Source organism: Natator depressus, chromosome 7 (genome assembly GCF_965152275.1).
Source record: "Natator depressus isolate rNatDep1 chromosome 7, rNatDep2.hap1, whole genome shotgun sequence".
Taxonomy (NCBI): domain Eukaryota; kingdom Metazoa; phylum Chordata; order Testudines; family Cheloniidae; genus Natator; species Natator depressus.
The window spans coordinates 41,688,955-41,708,422 of record NC_134240.1 but is presented as its reverse complement, the minus strand read 5'-3'; the positions used below and the strand labels follow the sequence as shown (position 1 = coordinate 41,708,422).

The following is a 19,468-nucleotide window of genomic DNA, read 5'->3' as shown; positions in this document are numbered from 1 at the left end:
GATTATGGATTTCCTGCAGGAGTTGAATGTGCCTCTAGCTTTGCAATACACACATTCTTTGTGTCGGGGTTACATTAGAATATGTAATTTTTTTTTACACACATAAGGGAAATCCAGCCTCATTATCCATGGCTGTAGAGAACTTCATATTGGTTCCACTGCATGAGTAAGTGGTGGGAAGGTTGCAGATGGAAGGTTGTGTATATCCCCTAAACAGAGCAAAGCCTTTGTCCTACTGAATAGCTGCAGAAAGTAAAGGTGGGCAGACCATGGAAGAGTTAGGAGCAATTAGTTTGCCACTGCAGAAATGTGTCATTGCCCTCAATATAGGGGCCATCCGGAGGATTTGTACAGGCCACTTCAGCCTGGAGTCCTGGAGTCACTCTGCAGCCTGGCAGGCATGGAGGATTATGTTTTTCCACAACAGACCGAAGCTCAACCCAGCAACTGTGGATTTGACCCTTGGTGTATTTCAGACCCCAGAACCTGCACCCCCAGCCAGAGCCCTCACCCCCTCCCACACCCCAACCTCTTTCCCCAGCCCTGTGAATATGAGTGGGGGTGGGGGACAGCAAGCAACAGAGAGAGTGGCGGCATGGCCTTGGAGAAGGGGAGGGGTAAGAGAGTTTGGTTTTCTGCAATCAAGGTGGATGTACCATTTAAACTGCTCCTGTCTCTCTGGTGTGCTTTGATACAATTCTAAGTGCTGTCCTGGTTTTAGTATTTCTTACTATTCCAGTGATGGACATATGTAACATCAACAGATCCCAGTCATGGACAGGTGAGATCAAACCTGGGGCTCTGGAGCTTAGTGCATGAGCCTCTGCTACATGAGCTAAAAGTCACATGGCTGTTAGCTAAGGCTGTCACCGATTCATTAATCTCAAAGTGGTCTTGGTCCCACTAGTGGGGACAGAACACCACACCCAGGAGATAGTAGCAGCAGAAAAAGCTACAGAAGTAGGTTCTGGAGTTGAGAGCATTTACACTCTGGTAGCCTGTCTGAGGTGTGTTTGGCATCTTTATACTACAAAAACATAAAGCAGTATTTTCTGATACTGAATATCAGGGCTTCTGGGTTTCAGATACCTCCAATGGAGAGAAATATACTACAGAGATGTGGAGAAACAGAAGGGCTGGAAAATGTTTAATCCAAATGAGTATTTGTTATATATCTTCAGTTAAGCTATTTCCAGTAATAATCACAAAAACAGAACTGGAGGCCTTAACTTACATTGTTCAGAATGCATCTGTTATGTTTGAGTTGTACCAAGAATGTTTTCAAAGACACTTTTGATATGAGCAAAAGTTACCCAAATGGGTTAGGTACGATTAATTTCAATTGAATGTTTATGATCAATAGCACACCAAACATGGTGGGAAATGAACAGTGAAAGGGTTAATCAAGAATGTGCTTCTGGATTACATACTGGAATTTGGCACCCTGAAAATGGGTTTAATGTAAAATCTTGGGCTCATCCTAATTTCTCCTCTGTTTCTTCCTTTGAGTCACCTAAGATAATAAACGAGATGTATCTTTAAGTGGCTGAAGATCTGTCCAACTCACAGTTAAGAGCCATAAGGGACATCTGCTGTGAAACAATCAAATGTTTTTGCAACCGTATTTTTTTTAAAAAACAAACACTTATCTGGAAACTCTGGACTCATTTAAATAGAATGATCATATTTTTTATAAACCAATGACCTTTTACATAGGAAACAGATTTCATGTTTTCCTGGTATATAATATTGTATGTGCCTGCCTGCAAAACAAAGTGAAATAGAAGAAGTCAAGTATCCCATCATGTCATAGTACTTACATTGACTACTGTCATTCTCTATTGGGATAGCTCCCCTTGTGGAAAGCAGTTATCAATCTGACAAATTAACTGAGTAAAATATCAACATTTCCCTGCTGGGACCCTCTGTTTTTAATCTAATCTGTTTGACAGTTCTGGCTACAAGTGAATTAAACTTTTTGGATTCCCTTTATTCCCTAGTCACAAGCAAATAATCTATTTCCCAAAGCAGTCACAACCTATGTTTGTCTAATCCAGGGGTAGGCAAATTTTTTGGCCCAAGGGCCACATCGGGGTTGAAAAACCTGTATGGAGGGCTGGGTAGGGAAGGCTGTGCCTCCTCAAACAGCCTGAAATCCATCCCCTATCCACCCCTCCACTTCCCGCCCCCTGACTGCCCCCCTCAGAACCGCCGACCCATCCAAACCCCTCTGCTCCTTGTCCCCTGACCGCCCCCTCCCAGGACCCCTTGCCCCTAACCAGCCCCTGGGACTCCACCCCATATCCAACCCCCCTGCTCTCTGTCCCCTATCCACACCCCTGCCCCCTGACAGGCCCCCCAGGACTCCCACACCTATCCAATCTCCCCCGCTCCCTGTCCCCTGACTGCCCCCTGGGACTCCCTGCTCCTTATCCAACGCCCCCACTCCTCGTCCCCTTACCATGCTGCTCAGAGCAGCAGGAGCTCGCAGCCTGGCCGGAGCCAGCCATGCCATGGTGCTGCCCGGTAGGAGCAGCAGGCCAGAGCACTGGCGGCACGGTGAGCTGAGGCTGCAGGAGAGGGAGGACAGCGGGGAAGGGGCCGGGCGCTAGCCTCCCCGGCCGGGAGCTCAAGGGCTGGGCAGGATGGTCCCATGGGCCAGATGTGGCCCACGGGCTGTAGTTTGCCCACCTCTGGTCTAATCTCTGCTCAGGAAAGGCCAGGGGTGAAAGTAAGCTGGTATGGGCCGGTAAGGCATACCAGGGAAAAACGTGCAGCAGCATACCGGTAAGAAAGTGGCTGAAGCATTCAGTAGTGGCTTACTTTCATCTCTTTAGGCTGCATAATAGCTTAAACTCAGAGCCAATAAAAGCCTGGAAAGTGAAAACTCACTGTTTCTCTCCTCCCCCTGCCTCTGGCCAGGCTGCAGAAGGCGGCTAGGCTCTGCGCTTCACCCCCACCTCGCATTCAGCAGTGGCTGCGGCTCCTCTCCAGCTTGCAGCCCAGCTTTTGGGTTTCTGGGAGCTGCTTAATGGTGTCCTGCCCTGGGGGGCTGTTGGTCCTACAGTGAAAAGATACCTTTGAGAGATCCATTCATACTGTACATATACATTTAGAACATACATGTATCAGAGATATAGGTCTGTCAAGCAAGACAAAAACATTTTGTTTTTACAGGAAGACATTCACGTGGTTGTTCCAAATGTTAGCTTTTGAGTGCTATACCGCCACATGGTAACCACACAAGCTTGCTTCTTATTGGTCAAGTCTTGTCACGCACGCAATTAACTGTAGGACAGCAAGTCATGGGGGAAAATGCAGCTTAAGACGATATACATTCAATAGACCCTAACAGGTATGTTTAAACATAAGTGAGGAAATGGGGGATTGTCAGTCAAAAAGAACAGCAACAAATGAAGAAGCTGAAACTAGTTATCCACAGGGAAAAAAACGCTGACACTTTTACAATCTTTGTCATGTGGTGAGCAGCAGCAACCACAAAGAGGAGACAAATGAAACTGCTGAATTGCCAGGTAAGAAAATTGATATTCCACCACCATACCTTGCTGAGTGGTCAAAAATGCAATTTGAGGAGTTCAAAAAGAAAAACTACTGGCTTTTTTCTTCAGGCGGTAAACTTGGGTGCACAGTATGTCACAACGTTTCCGATTTGAATCTGCATTCTGCAAGAGGGGTTAACTTCTCTGCAAACTGGGCTTCTTGTGAAATATCCTCGTATGGAGAGAACAAAGAGACAGAGCTGTCCTCCCTTCACAAAAAAAAAAAAAAAAAAAAAAAAAATGAACATAAGAAATCTGCAACTTCATATGGAGACTGAAAAAATTCAAGCCATGGCTAAAAAAGAAATTCTTAATCTGAGTGCTAAAAGTGAAGCAGCATTTGAAACTACTGCTCATGCATTCTGAGCAGCCTACTACATTGCCAAAACAAATCGACCACTCAGTGACCACGAGAGCCTCACTGACCTACAGAAAGCAACGGAATTGAAATGGCACGTTTATTGCCGAGTAGAACAGTTTGTGTAGATGTAATCAATCATATCCACTGAAATGAAAAAAGAATGGTCAGCAAAATCATCGACAATAAGTCAAAAATTATAGTACTTGTTGATGAATCGACTACTCTCGCTGGAAACTCGACTCATTTTTTTGAAAGCCAGTACAGATGGAATTATGAGGCCACTTATGCTTCCCCTGGACTTGATTGAGCTGCAAAGCTCAACAGCAGCAGCCATTAAATGGGAAATTTTAAAATGCTTGCTGCGTTGTGAGTTCACTAAAGAACTATTATTGGAAGTGTTGATCAGCTTTTGTAGTGATGGTGCAAATGAGATGTTAGGAGTCAAAGCTGGTGTTGGGAAAACTACTACAAATGGACTTTCCTAATGTGATATTATGGCATTGTCTCAACCACAGACTGGAACTTGCTGTTGATGAAGCTTTAGAAGTCACCGTAGGTACAAATGACTTTGGCTTTTTTGGATGTATTATATTCCTTGCAAAATCAATCACCAAAAAACTCTCGTGAACTGAGTGCTCATGTCAATAAATTACACATTGTACTTCAAAAAATCAGCAGTGTTCAATTTAAGGTGAGTGGTGTCAATGTGAAGAGCAGTCAGTGTAGTGTGGCAAACATACATTGCTTTGGCAAAACACTTTGAGGCAGCCTCACAAGACCGGTCAAGAGTCGGAAGCGAACGTATTAAATTTCAAGGACTACACTCAAAGTTGTGTTCTGTAAATTTCATCAGAAGCCTTTCTTTAACGCTGGATGTGTTGACAGAACTGAAGAACTTGTCTCATTCTTGTAACATCTCAGACAGGACCATTCCAAAAGCAGACAACCTAATGAAAATATACATCAAGAGAACCGAATGTCTAAAAACAGACCCAGGAGTTCACTCTATAGAAGTTCAGCAGGCTGAACAATCCATGATGTTCAAAACCAGCAAATTAAATGGTGCTGGAAAGCCCCAGAATCAACTCGTCTCACTTCATTCAAGCAGTCATTGACAACATGAGGACAAAACTATTCACAACTGCCTCAAACAAAGCCGATCAAAGCACATGCGAAGAAAAGGCTTCCAATTATAAGAACTTAATTAACAATTTGTCGGTTTTGAACCCTGAAACATGGCAAGAGAATCCAAAGAATCCCCACTTTGGAGAAAAGGAAATAAGAGCATTGGCTGATCAACTGAGAATCAACCAACAGGAAACACACTTGGGATTTGTGGAATTCAAGGCTTCTGAAGGAAAAAAATATTCCTGGAAAACTTAAACTCATCCTTGCAGTGGACACCCTTGCTGCTAGCAACACTGACTGCAAAAGGGGATTCAGTGCGATGAACATAATTACAATGAAACGGACCGTACTTACCACTAGTCATGTGGTGGACTTGCTATTAATTTCATGTGTGGGACCTCCTTATACTCAGTGGAATCCCATGCCATATATGAAATTGTGGCTTGGAAAGGGCTGACGTGCAGCACATTCATCTCAAGGCATGGCGTGACAACAGAGAGAGAGCAGCGATGGCCCAATGTGGGAGTTTCTGTAAGGTTGCTTTGCTCCATCCAGTCCCTCCCATGGATGCCCCTTTCCTGCCCCTGCTGGCGCCTTCCATACGCCAGGACTGAGCTGGAGCAGCTTTGCTGTGGGTAATGGTTCCCCTTGGAGCTGCAGGCCTCACCTGCCACCCCCCATCACTGTGTGTGTTGCTGCTGCATGCCCCCCTGGACCTCTGTCTCCTCCCCTGCCTCCCGGGCAGCTCCTGTGCATGGCTCCCTTCTGCAGCCTGGCAGAGCAGCAGCTGCTGAGGCTTAAAGTTTTCCTGGGGACACCATTAAGCAAAAAACAACCCAAAAGCTGGGTGCCCACAGATGTGCTGGCGGTGCCCAGCCCGACCTTGGCTCTTGCAGAAGTTCCTGAGGTGTTAACTGCGGAAACACTGTCTCCCTCATCCGCCCCCCCCCAAAAGGGCTCTGCTGCCCACCGCACTCCAGAGTCCCAGGCTGCGCACCTGAAGAATGCCCCCAGCCCCTGGAATGGGTGGTCGCTTGCTTGCACAAGGACAGTAAATATCAGTAATACTGTATGTATGGGTATGAATGTGTCACAAACAATGCAGCTGCAGCCTGTAGCCAACTAGCAGCAAACCCTGCAAACAGCCCTTGCGGGCTGCTGCCTGCAGAGAGCTAGCAGATGCCGCTGCGCCGGGCGCTAGGCTGGACCCTCCAAGGACCAAGTAACCAAGGTAAAAACCACAGCCAGCCAGCCAGGGGGTAAGGAGCTGTGCTGCTCCATGCCTGCCAGTGCCCCACCTGCCCTAGACCCTCCCTATTTCCTAGCAAGTTAACAGATCTCAGGGATAGTTTAATCTCCCTCCCAGGCACATAAAAGAGTGCAGGGGGCACACCAATGGGTGGCTAGTAGTAGGGTGAAGGAGAATTGAATTAAGAACAACTAAAATAGCCTTCATTAAATGTACAAGGTACTTAGAGAAAATTTTGTCAGTTTCAGCCTCCGCACTCCTCAGGACACTGAAACAAAACAAAAAGATCTGAGATCCTTAGGACATTTCAGGTGTTTAAGTCAATATATAAATAGGTTGGAGTGGAAAATATTTTTTCTTTCAAAGGTGGCACAATAATTTCCCTGAATATCCAGTTTTCCCCGCCAATCTTTGTGGTTTTGTCTATCAGGCTATTTGCTTTCCCTGTGATTCTTTAGTTGCTTTAGCAAAATTTCTTTGCCAAAAATAAGCCCCAATCATCATGATACATCTTCCCATCATGTTCTCCATGTTGTTGTTTTTTTTTTAAAGTAACATTTCAAGGAGGATCTGCAAGCAGTCTGGGCATCACAACCATCCTCTGATGGGGAGGGAATGGGATAGATTTGAACTTGGAAATGGTCCCTGATTCTAATTGTATTTGTTTATTATTGGTCCCCCCATCCAGGGCAGAAAAGAACTGCCCCTTGGTCACACCAACTGTGAAATAAACAAGGATGCCAGAAATGGCCCCTAATCCTGTGGGTTGAACCGCAAAGGGAGCTGCTGAGTTTAAGCTGTTATGCAGGCACCCTGGGCAGGCTTCTCCCTCAGCCAGTCCCTGTCCTCCCTGCCGCAAGCTGGAGAGGAGCCGCAGCAGCTGCTGCTGCGTGCAAGGCAGGGGTGAAGTGCGGGCCTAGCCGCCTTCTGCAGCCTGGCTGGAGGAGGAGGATGGGTGAGGGGAGAAATGGGACAGTGAATTTTCACTTTTCAGGCTTATTCCAATATTAAAGTTTTATTAGAGACAGTATTGGTAGTAGTAGCTTTAATTTCTATATCTAAGTCATGCAAAGGGCGGTATCCATGAAGTATGTAGGAGAGGTGGGTTGCTTGTGATACAACCATACCAGTAAGAAATGTAAATTACTTTCACAGTTGGGAAAGGCCAACGTTATCATTACATGGAACGTGAGCAAACGTCACACCCAGTATAGAAAATCCTATTAGAAAAGTTACTAGCGTGAAGAGGGGCACAAGTAGCTAGCTGCACACAGCAGAGTTTCCCATCAGCTAAAAACAAAGGACAAGACAACTTCTCAAATGTACTGTCTACATTCTAGTGCAGTGGTCCTCAAACTTTTGAGAGTCGCACTCCCCGTTACCCTTGTCTGTGCCACCTTGGAGCTGAGAACAGGGCCGCAGCTGCGGAGGTGGGGAAGGGAACGCATACAGAGGTATGGAGGCTGAGGTTGGGGCCGCAGCTGGGGGTAGGTCTGGGGCTAGGACAAGGCTGGGGGAGGCATAAGCTTGAGGAGAGCTGCAGCCAGGCTGCTGAGAGGATCAGCAGCTGAGCCTGCGGCCAGGTGTGGCTCCGCTCCTAGACCTGCCCCTCCTCCCAGCCTCAGGCCCAGGCTGAGAATGGAGCTGCAGCCAGTGGCTAAGACTGGGGGCAAGGCTAGCAGCAGACCCATGCCGAGGCTGGGGACAGGGAGATGGAGATGTGGCTGTGGGCAGGACCAAAGCAGAGCTGGGGGCAGAGAGGGGCTGGATGACACTTCCTCCTTACCCCCCATGGGGGCTAGCCCAGGCCCCTGCACAGATTCCTCCATGCCCCCCTTTAGGGGGGCATGTGCCACAGTTTGGGGACCTCTGTTCTAGAGGGAGCACCTCTAAAAACATTTATTCCTTGAGGAGCTGTGTAGTCTGGAGAAATGAGCAAAAGGTTTGGAGCCAGGATGTCTTGAATTGTAATCAGCTACTTGGACAAGGTACTTACCCATGTTGTCCATTTCTCATATTAAAATATCTACTTCTCAGAGATGCTGTTAACTTTTATAGAAGCTTACTATCCTCCTCAGTTGCATCTCGTAGTCAGCAGTGCTTAACTAAGAAAAAAAGAACCTTCTACTACTCAGAAATACAGTTGTACTGTAAAAATACTTTATCACTCAGTGTGACCAACTCTTGCCACTTTTTATTGCAAATCTTGTCATTTTTGGTGTTTTGCTTCAATCCCCAACTCCTGTAATCATGTGAAAATTTCAGCTTTTATTCTAAGAGTTGCTAGCCCTCGTGGTTGCGGAGAAACATTCAAAAACATGAACTAAGTGCATCCTAAAGTCTCAAACTAGAATCTACAATGAATTCTAACATATTGATTTTTAGTCAGACTCAAGATATTTCTTAATGCTTGTCAGTATTGCACTTTTAAGTCATTCTCCTACCTTCACTCTATTCTGTTGCAGACTGACAGAGGGCAGCATTGTTACTTCATGAGCTGATGGCCAAATCATTCCAAGAGACAAGCAGGAAATTTTTGCAGAAACGTATTTATCTTCAAACCTTCTGTGTCATGAGCTCTTTTTAACCAGTTTGTTTTTCAAATTACTACTTGGGATCAACATTTTGTTACGGCTAGTGTGCCCAGTTAAATCATCTTTTAGTCTCTCCAATAGCATCCTGTACCACAGAATCATGTAATTGATCTATTCATTACTTCTCTGCTGTGATGTTACAAATGTGCTCTCGTCATGAAAGCATACAGACATAAACCCGGTTTCACTGTCCTAGGAGGTTTTCCCCCCTTCATGTTGGGGACTTGTCTACTGGGATAGGGCCACAGTGTGGCCCAGTCTCCTTCTCTCATAGGACACCTGTCTGTTGTTGATGGACCCAATGGCTGGATCCCATGTGCTTCTAAGCCCTCGGGGTTTGGGTACTGACTAGTCCACTCTTCCTCACTCTGCACCTCTCAGGTACACTTCCAGGTCCAGCCCCAGTGTCTGACACCTTTCTTGGGCAGTGGGAACCCACGGTCTGGCTCCAGAACCTTAGACTGCAGAATGAATGCCCCAGCCCTCCTGAGCCTCCATTTGCTTATAGAAGCTCCCTCAGAGTTCCACCTTGCTGTAGAGAACTCTGAGCTTCTTGATTAACCCCTCCAGACATCATTTGCTTCCAGAATTCCACTGAAAAGGTGTTCACTTCAGACTATGATTAACAGCTGTACTGTGCAGCCACACCAGAAAAGTGGTGTGTAATATGCAATAGTGCATGGTAACCTTGGAGGTTCTGCTGTATTGCAATAGCACCTTTCACCTAGGAAGATCTCACAGTACTTAATCTATTTAAAATGATACAAACTGTAGACAAGTTTTTTTGTCATTACTGAAATGAAGACTCACTCACCAAAGAGTGAGACACGTTGCCTATTTAACAGCATGCAGTAATATTACATGAGCTTTCGTGAGCTACAGCTCACTTCATCGGATGCATAGCATATCGTGGAAACTGCAGAAGACATTATATACACACAGAGACCATGAAACAAAACTTCCTCCCACCCCACTCTCCTGCTGGTAACAGCTTACCTAAAGTGATCTTCAAGTAGGGCCATTTCCAGCACAAATCCAGGTTCTCACCCTTCCTGGATTTGTGCTGGAAATGGCCCTACTTGAAGATCACTTTAGATAAGCTGTTACCAGCAGGAGAGTGGGGTGGGAGGAAGTTTTGTTTCATGGTCTCTGTGTGTATATAATGTCTTCTGCAGTTTCCACGATATGCTATGCATCCGATGAAGTGAGCTGTAGCTCACGAAAGCTCATGCTCAAATAAACTGGTTAGTCTCTAAGGTGCCACAAGTACTCCTTTTCTTTTTTCTTTTTACGAATACAGACTAACATGGCTGTTACTCTGAAACCAGTAATATTACAGATGGCCTACAAAAAACTGCACCTCCTCAGTACAATGCAGATGTATTAATATTTCAGACATTGTCACGTGTTGTATTACTAATACTCCTGTACTGCTCAGGTGTTATTTGGAAGACACTTACCCAAATACTGACTACCCATCCCACCTTGTTTATCTTGTGGGATCAAAGGGAACAGCACTGCATTGTATGGGGTGAGGCAAGTGTAATGCCATCTGTCTGAATCACAAAGAGTTACATAATGCTGGTAGAAAAACAAAAACAAACGAGAGCAGTGCTCATGTGAACCACCTTTCTGAAAGTCTTAAGGCAAACATGAGATCTTCTTTCACATCAACATTATTATGGGATTTCCCCAGGCCTGTCCCTTATTTACTTAAAGGCTTCAAGTAAAGTTCCCCCTCTTGCTTCCCCATAAAATAATCTATTATGGTATGTCTCCTTTCAAACACACACGTCCTTTCTTCAGCTTTACCCGCTAACTTGAAAGAGTTTGTGCTACATCAAGGCAGTTAAAGCAACCAAGTAGAAAGACACACTTCCCTTTCTGCAACCAAACATGATTAAACTACAAATGAACCACAGTGTCAAAATGCTAAGGGTCTAGCTATAACTGACAAAGCAAGAATGTTCACTCCTTCCTTGTCTACCTCACTAACACAGATCCCATTCAGAGCAATAGGTATATTGGGCCAATATTATCCCTGGGGTAAGCCCCTTGAAGGTTAGAGAATTACAGCAGGGATGGATTTGGCTTAGTCGATACTAATGGCTGGCTGTTCCACTTTTCACTTCCCTCTTCTCTTCCTGCGAGCTAGGGAGTTTCAGGGCAAAATTCTCCTGTAGCAACAGATTTTTATCGATGTGTTATTATACTCCTTGCCATTCCTGCTTCTTGTTGTAGACAGAGAAAAGGCTGTATTGTAGCTGAATGCTGTCCTGCATTGCTGAGCACTAGCAGTCCCTCTTCAGATTAACAGACATTGGTTTTTGGCTTTGCTGTACCTGTATAGGAGTAAGGGCTCTATCCCTTTTCTTGGGACCTCTCCTCTCCCTCAAGCTAATCCTAGGTCCACATTGGCACCTCATTGCCAAGAAGTCTTCATTCTGTACACTCCCATATCACCCTGTCTGGGAGCTTATGCTGTTTGAAAACATAACTGCATCCTAGTGATTGAATATCCCTATTGTATTAGATGAGGCCCTGTTGTGGCTTCCCACTGCCTTTTCTATTCCCTGGTGACAGCACTCCCAACCCTCATGGCCCAGTGAACTAGAGGGACTCCCTACAACAAGGTAGTCAACTCTACCAGACACTAGAGGTATCCTTTCTCTGATTCCTTTTGGATCATGGCCCGTTCTACCTGCGCTAGGTACACAACACTTCTGAGAGCTGACATATATGCATGATCTCAGCACAGCCTACGTTTGCAAACTGACTAGAAGGGATGAATATAGATGGGTTAGCGTGAGAGAATCTATTTAAACTTTTCCTTAAACATGCAGAAAAATAAGACACACCAAATATTGAAAAAATCATAACTTAAGGTGGCCTTACTACAGAAGGGAGACCTTACCAAAGAAAAAGTCTGGGTGGTGTGACAAAGTTCCTCCTCTGCCTTGGTGGGTCCAGCGCTTATTGGCGAATTTGTTTGCCGCAGAGGTTCACGGCAGCCCTCAGCTTGGCCACTTTTGCTCATGGCTCAAACCTGCCGGTCACTCAACTAACCTCATCACTGGCCAGCATGGGGAAAAGAAAGGAGAACAATCCCCATGGTCTCTGCTGATCCACCATGTGAGTCAGGGAACAGCCCAGAGACCTTCCCCTCTGGTGGAACCCACAGTCCAGGTCAACTCCTCCTGTGTCTGATCAGGAGTTGGGAGGAACCCAGGCCTACCCTCTACTCCGGGTTCCAGCCCAGGGCCCTGTGGACTACAGCTGTCAAGAGTGCCTGCTGGAACTCCTGGGGCTACTTCCCCATAGCCTCCTCCCAACACCTTCTTTATCCTCACCTAAGGCTCTTCCTCCTGGTATCTGATCATGCTTGTACTCCTCAGTCCTCCAACAGTACTCCTTCTCACTCCTAACACCTCTTACTCCCAGCTCCTCACACGCACACCACAAACTGAAGTGAGGTCCTTTTTAAACTCAGGTGCCCTGATTAGCCAGCCTGCCCTAATTGCTTCTAGCAGCTTCTTAATTGGCTCCAGGTGTCCTAATTAGGCTGCTTGACCAAATTTGTTTCAGCAAGTTCCTTCTTGTTCTGGAACTGCCCCTGTTACCTTACCCAGGGAAAATGGACCTGCTTAATCTGGGACTAATATATCTGCCTTCTAAGGTGAGCGGCGGGGCAGGGCTTGCTCTCCTGTCTCAAAGGGCTGCAGCTCAGGGGCTCGTGTGGGGGTGACCGTCCGCAGATCAGTCAAAATGCAGACTCCAGTGGCTCTCCTTGCTTCTCCAGCTCTGTTCCGCTGCTGTTCCAGGGCTCTGCAAAGGCCAGTTTCCATATCTGTACTGAGTAGGCCTGAGACTCAGACTGTACAGCTTTCTGGTGTTTCCCATCTACAGCTGGCTCACCGGGAGTTCCAACCGAGCACTACCTCTAGGGATATTGATATTGCTCTAAGTTCATTGGTGCAGGTGCTGCCACAGTCGGGGTGGCTGGTTCAGGAGCAGGTATTGGAACAGAGTTTGGCAGCTTGATCATCGGCTATGCTAGGAATCCCTCTCTCAAGCAGCAGCTCTTCTCCTATGTCACCCTGGGCTTTGCCCTGTCCAAGGCCATGGTACTCTTCTGTTTGATGGTGGCATTCCTCATCCTGTTTCCTATGTGACAGCCTCTGGGCCAACCCATGGCTTCCATCACTCTGTGTCCTCTCCAGTTTGAGTCTGCCTCCTTTACCAGAGCATTCCAGATTTATAATTGAACAAAAGCTTTCCTCCTAAACAAACAAAAAAAACCCAACACTCTCCTGTAGCCATCTGGCCTGACCCTGTCACAGTGAACATTGTTGTCATTAACTCTTGCTCTTCCCAGGCCAGAGGAATTGCACTATTTTTTCCATTAGAATTGGTGTCCAGACACTGCTTAGAGACTGTGAGGGGCATAAGCTCCTATTGAGATCTTATACTGAAGAGAAAACTAACAGGCTGTGTTTAGGGCCCTCCAGAATTCTTCCACTGTCTCTAAGCCACTGTTTGTGTCCAAAGGAAGGCTTGATTCATTGAAAGAAATTTCATACTCACAATTTGATACCCCATTGGTTCACTCTTTGGGTTGCCATCAGAGGTGAAAGTAAGCCGGTACGGCATACTGGCAAGAGCCGGTACACGGCTGACCGTACTGGCAGGGAGCAGCTTCCCCAGGCCAGCAATTTAAAGGGCCCAGGGCTCCAAGCAGTGGCCCTTTAAATCGCCACCAGAGCCCCGCTGCAGGAGCCCTGGGGTAGCGGTGGCCCCAGGGCTCAGGCAGAAAATTAAAGGGCCCAGGGCTCCCGGCAGTGGCTGGAGCCCTGAGCCCTTTAAATCACCACCCGAGTCCCAGGGCTCCCGGCAGCTACCGTGGGGCTCTGGCAGTAATTTTAAGGGCCCAGGGTTCCCAGCCGCTGCTACAGCAGCCGGAGCCCCGGGCCCTTTAAATTGAGATTTAAAGGGCTCGCGGATTTAAAGGCCACGCCTCTTCTGGTTGAGGCCCCGACCCCTGCTCACGACTCCAGCATAGCGGTAAATCCTTTAAGTTACTTTCACCCCGGGTTGCCATGGACCTAAGCCCCGCAGTGATGTATGCACTATTAACACTTCTCTTCAGCATGGCATTGCTAGAAATCTAGAAACTCAGATCATTCTCTGCCTCACCCTCACTGTGAGAGTGTACTCCTTCTCTTTCCTAGACCAAAACTCATACTCAGCTGTGATATCAACTAACATTCTGATCCTATCTAATCATGTACCTGTTCTTGTAGGCTTACTGTATATTTCAGTACATTGCTAAGCCTAGACTTTCCACTTCCTTCCTACCTAAAACAGGACCTCTCAAAGGGCTTGTCTACACTGGTGCTTTACAGCGCTGAAACTTGCTGTGCTCAGGGGGAGTGTTTTTTCACACCCCTGAGTGAGAAAGTTGCAGCACTGTAAAGTGCCAGTGTAGACAAGCCCTAGTCTCTTCCTGGAGACCAATGAAGCCACAGCCCCTTCCAGGACATCTTGTGGAAGTCACTAAAGTTCTTGCACAACAAAATAATGTCATTCACATCTAAGAGAATCTGGAACGATTGAAACAATAGGATTTGACCAAATGCCTAAGAGTAGATCAGTAGTGTGTATACCAACCTAACCCCCCGTGTAGACAGCACTATAATTGTGGCAGAGCTTCTCCTGTCAAGAAAGCCATTGCCTCTCGGGAAGTGGATTAATTACGCCGACAGCTGTGCTAACGTACTGCTGTATGTGAAGAGAAGCCCCTAGCTTACAGCCCCAAGACTCTTTAGCCAATGGACCTAAAAGCTTGTGCACTCTCTCTCTCTCTCAATCTTTTTTTGCCTCTGCACTTCTATTCTTGTCTATCCTCAGGTTTCTCTGTGTTCCCTCTCACACCCACACACCTGGTCACAATACCCAATCGAACCCTCAGCCCCCATAGTGCTAGTCTTTGGGCAGACTCTATTAGGCTTTGTTTTAGGTGTGGTCCCTTAACTGTCTCTTACATCTGTCTTAAATAGAGGACTTGTTCTCACATCAGTTTGAATGAGGTTTTAACTCAACCAATAACAACATTTCACCCTAGCTCATAACAACTTTCTGCTTGCTCCAGGCATTTTGGGAACCTAACATAAAAGCAGGCAGATTGCTTGTTGTCTGCTGCAGCAAACTAGCTCTTCAAATCTTTGCCAGCAGGGACCCAAAGGAGAAGTATCACACCTCACAATTTAGCTCATACCCATTTCTTCTGCTTCTGACCCACCATATTCCACTGACACCACTCACTCTACCAAGGACTTTCATATATTTTTAATTGCCTCACCCTTCCTCAGATACTGCAGTGGCCTCAAGCTCCTTGTGTCTGCCCATCATCCTGGAAGAAGCTTAGGGAGCAATCCAGAGCATGAAGTCCAGGACAACTCTTGGTTTCTCAGTGTGCTTTAATCCATAAGGTTGTTGGTTACTTGCCCTCATTACTGTGCATGTTTACAGGAGGCTTAAGAAGGATGTGTTGTACCTCTCACCCAGCAAGTCACCCTTAGCTTGATACTGCTAGTCTGGCAATAGCCTGGATAGTTTATTCATTTAGTGCCCAATATTCTTTTTTCAATGCTAGCTATGAGATGCTGGCAAAATTATTTATGAAGAGACAAGAACCTTCTGCAGAGTCCCAGCCATTATCCAAAACAACCAAATTGGCTAGAGCTAGAACACTCTTTTTGTTCCCTAAAGGTTTGGACCAGACTCCAAATTCTGCCCCTCAGTGCATCACCTTAATGCAGAGGTCTCTGCCTTCATACACTGGGATTCTGGATAGTTCTTGGTCAGGCCACAGGATGGTGATACTTTTTACATAATTTAGCCTACAGTAATCTGCTTTCACCAGCATACAGACATGTATGGCATTAAAGTGAGACAGTGAGCATAAATTACCATAATGTACTAATGGCCTCCTAGCAGGAGGCACAGCCTCTATGGAGTTGATCTTCATGTGGCTTTACTGCACTGTTTGTTACATAACCTTCTGGGAAACTGTATTTATATCTAGTTATCTTCTATTTAGTTATCGGAAGAAAAGATAGGGATAGGGAGGAGAAAACAAGATTCTCTTGTGAAGTACATGATCAGGATGGAATCTGTTATTAAATCTGACTTACTGTGGGCAACTTTAAAATAGCTTGAAACTCTTTACACCTTACTTTTCTTTTCTTCCAAGAAAGAAACTGTCTGCTCTTTTAAGACTGCCATCAATTGTGACTACTAATTACAGGTTTGTGTAATTGCCTTTCCTTATGAATAAAGTTATTTGCTTTTAAAGTGCCACTTACATGGTGTGTTTTCTTAATGTTCTACTGACATTCGATATACTGCCATCTGCAAAAAGAATTAGAGCAGTTTGGAGAAGTTACAGGTCTCTAAATCTGATATCTACAGGGGCAGAATTGCTACCGAACAGTTATGTAATCGGTAATTATAAAGTTGATGATCGAAAACACTACGATATGAAAGTGGATAAAAAATAGTATTTTGTCCTAGGCATATATTAACAAATAAGCATATACTGTGTTCTGCTTCTTATTTAAATAATACGAACACTTAATGGATGGTCAAAACCAAACTACATTTCACTAAATTTGTTCATAGTGTCTTCTCTGAACCAGCATTATATTCAGTCATTTTTTTCACGTCTATGCTAGAAACAAACATCCTTAAAGACAAGCGATCTTAAGACATCCCGTTAAAAATTAACTCAGGTAACTGTATGCATGGGCAACTTGGAATGATTTACAGGGCTCTATCATATAATCAAGTGGAAGAGAATAAAATTTCCAAATAACTCAACTCAAGTACAAGTTACATAAGTCTGACACAGCAACAGCTGTTAGTGCTGTTTTTAGTTTATAAACAACTAGTAAACAGACAGAAATATTTGCAGGAAAAGCAACTTTTAAGCTACTATTGGAGCATACTCATGGATACTCTTATACCGGTAAATGAAAATAATCACACTTCAAACCAGATAGTAAGAGTGTGTTTATCTAATGGGGGAAGAGAGAATACCATCAGACCTGTGAACAATCAAAATGTACCAATATAGCTCAAATTTTGCATATTGAAAACTGTTACAAGCTTAACTACCACTCTGCATTTAAAACAAGTTAATCAAAAACTCTCACCTAAGACAAAGGGTATGTGAGCCCACACAGAAACTTGTAGAATAAATTAATTAAAAATTAATGTCAATTCTGCTCCCATTTAACCTTTCTTGAAATCCCCATCCTTGTGAAAGGCAGCATAGGTAGAGCAATGGATTAGGACTCAAAAGAACAGCATTGTATTCCTAGCTGTCCCACTGATTTGCTGTGAGACCTTAAAATCACTTAATTGCCCTGTGCCTCAATTGCCTCCTCTGTAAAATGGGGATAATAAAACTTTGCTCTTTTTGTAAAGTGATATGAGACTTAGCGACAAAAAGTGCTATTGAATTGGCAGGTGGTGTTCTGTGCTGTTCTTTTGGAAAGATAAAATTGATGTTGTAGCCTGACAATGCTTTTGTCTATGCTTTTTTGCTTAAAAATTGAACTAAAGGAGATACTGACTGGTATATTAAACCAACAAAAAATAAAATGAATTCTAAAAGTGACTGAGTGAAATAGAAAAATGTGCACTAGTGTAGCGAGGCGGTGTGGTGCCCCACCACCCCGCAGAGGGAAGAACCTCCACAGACAACAAAATGGGTGGAGCCAGTGGATCCTGTGGCCACCCCCCAGAGGTCAAGGCGCAGAACAGGAAGTATAAAAGCCCAACCCCAGAGCTTACTTGGGCTGCTGCCGCCAGAGAGGCCAGATGCCTGTGGCCTGACACCAGCTTGGGAGACCCCGGCAATCTGCGGCTGACCCAAGGACTGGCCGACCCGGCCAATGCCGACCCGACCCGGCCACGGAGGAGCTGCCAAGCCTACCCGTTGCCAGCTACCCAGAGGAGCTGCTGAGCCTACCCCTTGCCAGCTACCTGGAGGAACCCATGGTGCTAGAACCTTGCGAGGACGCCACCCTGACCCAGGTACCCTACAAGGGGGAGTCTGGAAGTAGCCTGGGGACAGCCGACCTTAGTCTGGCTACAGCACTGCCAGAGCCAATGTCAGTGTGTTGCGGCCAGGATCCCCACTGATGCAGCAGCGTGTCTTCTGCTACGGCCCCAGGCTGGGACACAGTGGAGTGGGAGGGCCTGTGTCCCCCCTGCCACCCACCTCGCGGGTGGCAGTGTCCCCCTCTCCCTGGTTGCTCAAAGCCAGGGCCCGGGCTTATATTGAACTATTTGCTTAGTCCCTGCCTGAGGGCCTGAGCTTCTGCCTGTTTGTTTGCTGCCCTGCCCTGACCCAAATTGTAGTGCTTGCGGGGCCCTGCCTGAAGGTCTGGGCCATAGACTGGGTATTCCCCAACCCAGCAGAGAGGGTATAGCGAGGCGATGTGGTGCCCCACCACTCCGCAGAGGGACAAGCCCCGGCCGAGTCCCCTTACAACTAGCCACAGTACTTCATTCATATTGCAGAAGGAAAAACTGAAGTACATTTCCTGAACATGTGGACAACTAATCATAGGAAGGAAGGTCCTGACTTTTTGTAACCATCATTTTAAACATAATGTTTCTGTCTTAGGAAGTTAGTCTGTGGATTCCACATCCATATTTGGAAAACATCATAGGGGGTCCAGGATGGGATTGACAAAGTGATATGGGGCCAAACTTCTCTTTTCCAGTCATTATTTCAAATCCACTAGGGAAAAGATCCATATTACAAAAGCATCCACTACAACTGTTGCTAAGCAAAGAGGGCGAGGATTGTGTGGACCTGGAAACTAGAGTTGCTTTTAGGCATATGCTATTTTGGGGTAGTTTCCCATGTTATTGCCCATATATTACTGGTACCATTGTATTAATAACTAGAGAATTTCAGTCTGTCTGTCTAGCCCAATTTATGAACTCTACATTTACTTTGTTATAACAATGTCAGCTTTGAAATTGAGATAAGAAAATAATAGGTGGAGTGGCAAAACATTTCAGTCCTTTTATGGGAGAGCGTGAACACATGGGAGGAACAGCATTCTTACAATCAATAGGCATCATATGGCAAGTGCCACAGCATCTTCCCATGAATATCAGAAAACTTGGGAGTTTGATTATTGTCACCTTGCCTTTCTTCTGAACATTTGCAGTGAGGGTGGCAGAAAGTGTGTATTGCCTCCATTCCCATCTGAAAAAGCACTACTTCATTATATGTCTTTCTTTGATTGAGGCTGTAGGCTTTTGTCTAATGAAAATGTATGTATACCTTTTCAAAACTAAAATGCAAACTTTCCTGATTTGTTAAACCAATGTGACTCTACCAGAAGGATTATAATCATTCTTGACACTTACTGTGTTCAGAATATTGTACCAATATCCACTAATCTCTACAACCTATGTGATGAGTAACTAGCATTATCCCTGTTTGGGAATGGGAAAACTACTGAGGCACAGAGAGAATGAGTGATAGTCTCAA

The 19,468-nt window shown here is 45.5% G+C and overlaps 2 pseudogenes; both read left to right on the top strand.

Moving 5' to 3' along the window:
* Nucleotides 1-773: 773 nt before the first annotated feature.
* LOC141991310 (E3 SUMO-protein ligase KIAA1586-like) lies at nucleotides 774-5,539 on the top strand (annotated as a pseudogene).
* Nucleotides 5,540-12,642: 7,103 nt separating this feature from the next.
* LOC141991516 (ATP synthase F(0) complex subunit C1, mitochondrial pseudogene) lies at nucleotides 12,643-13,064 on the top strand (annotated as a pseudogene).
* Nucleotides 13,065-19,468: the final 6,404 nt, after the last annotated feature.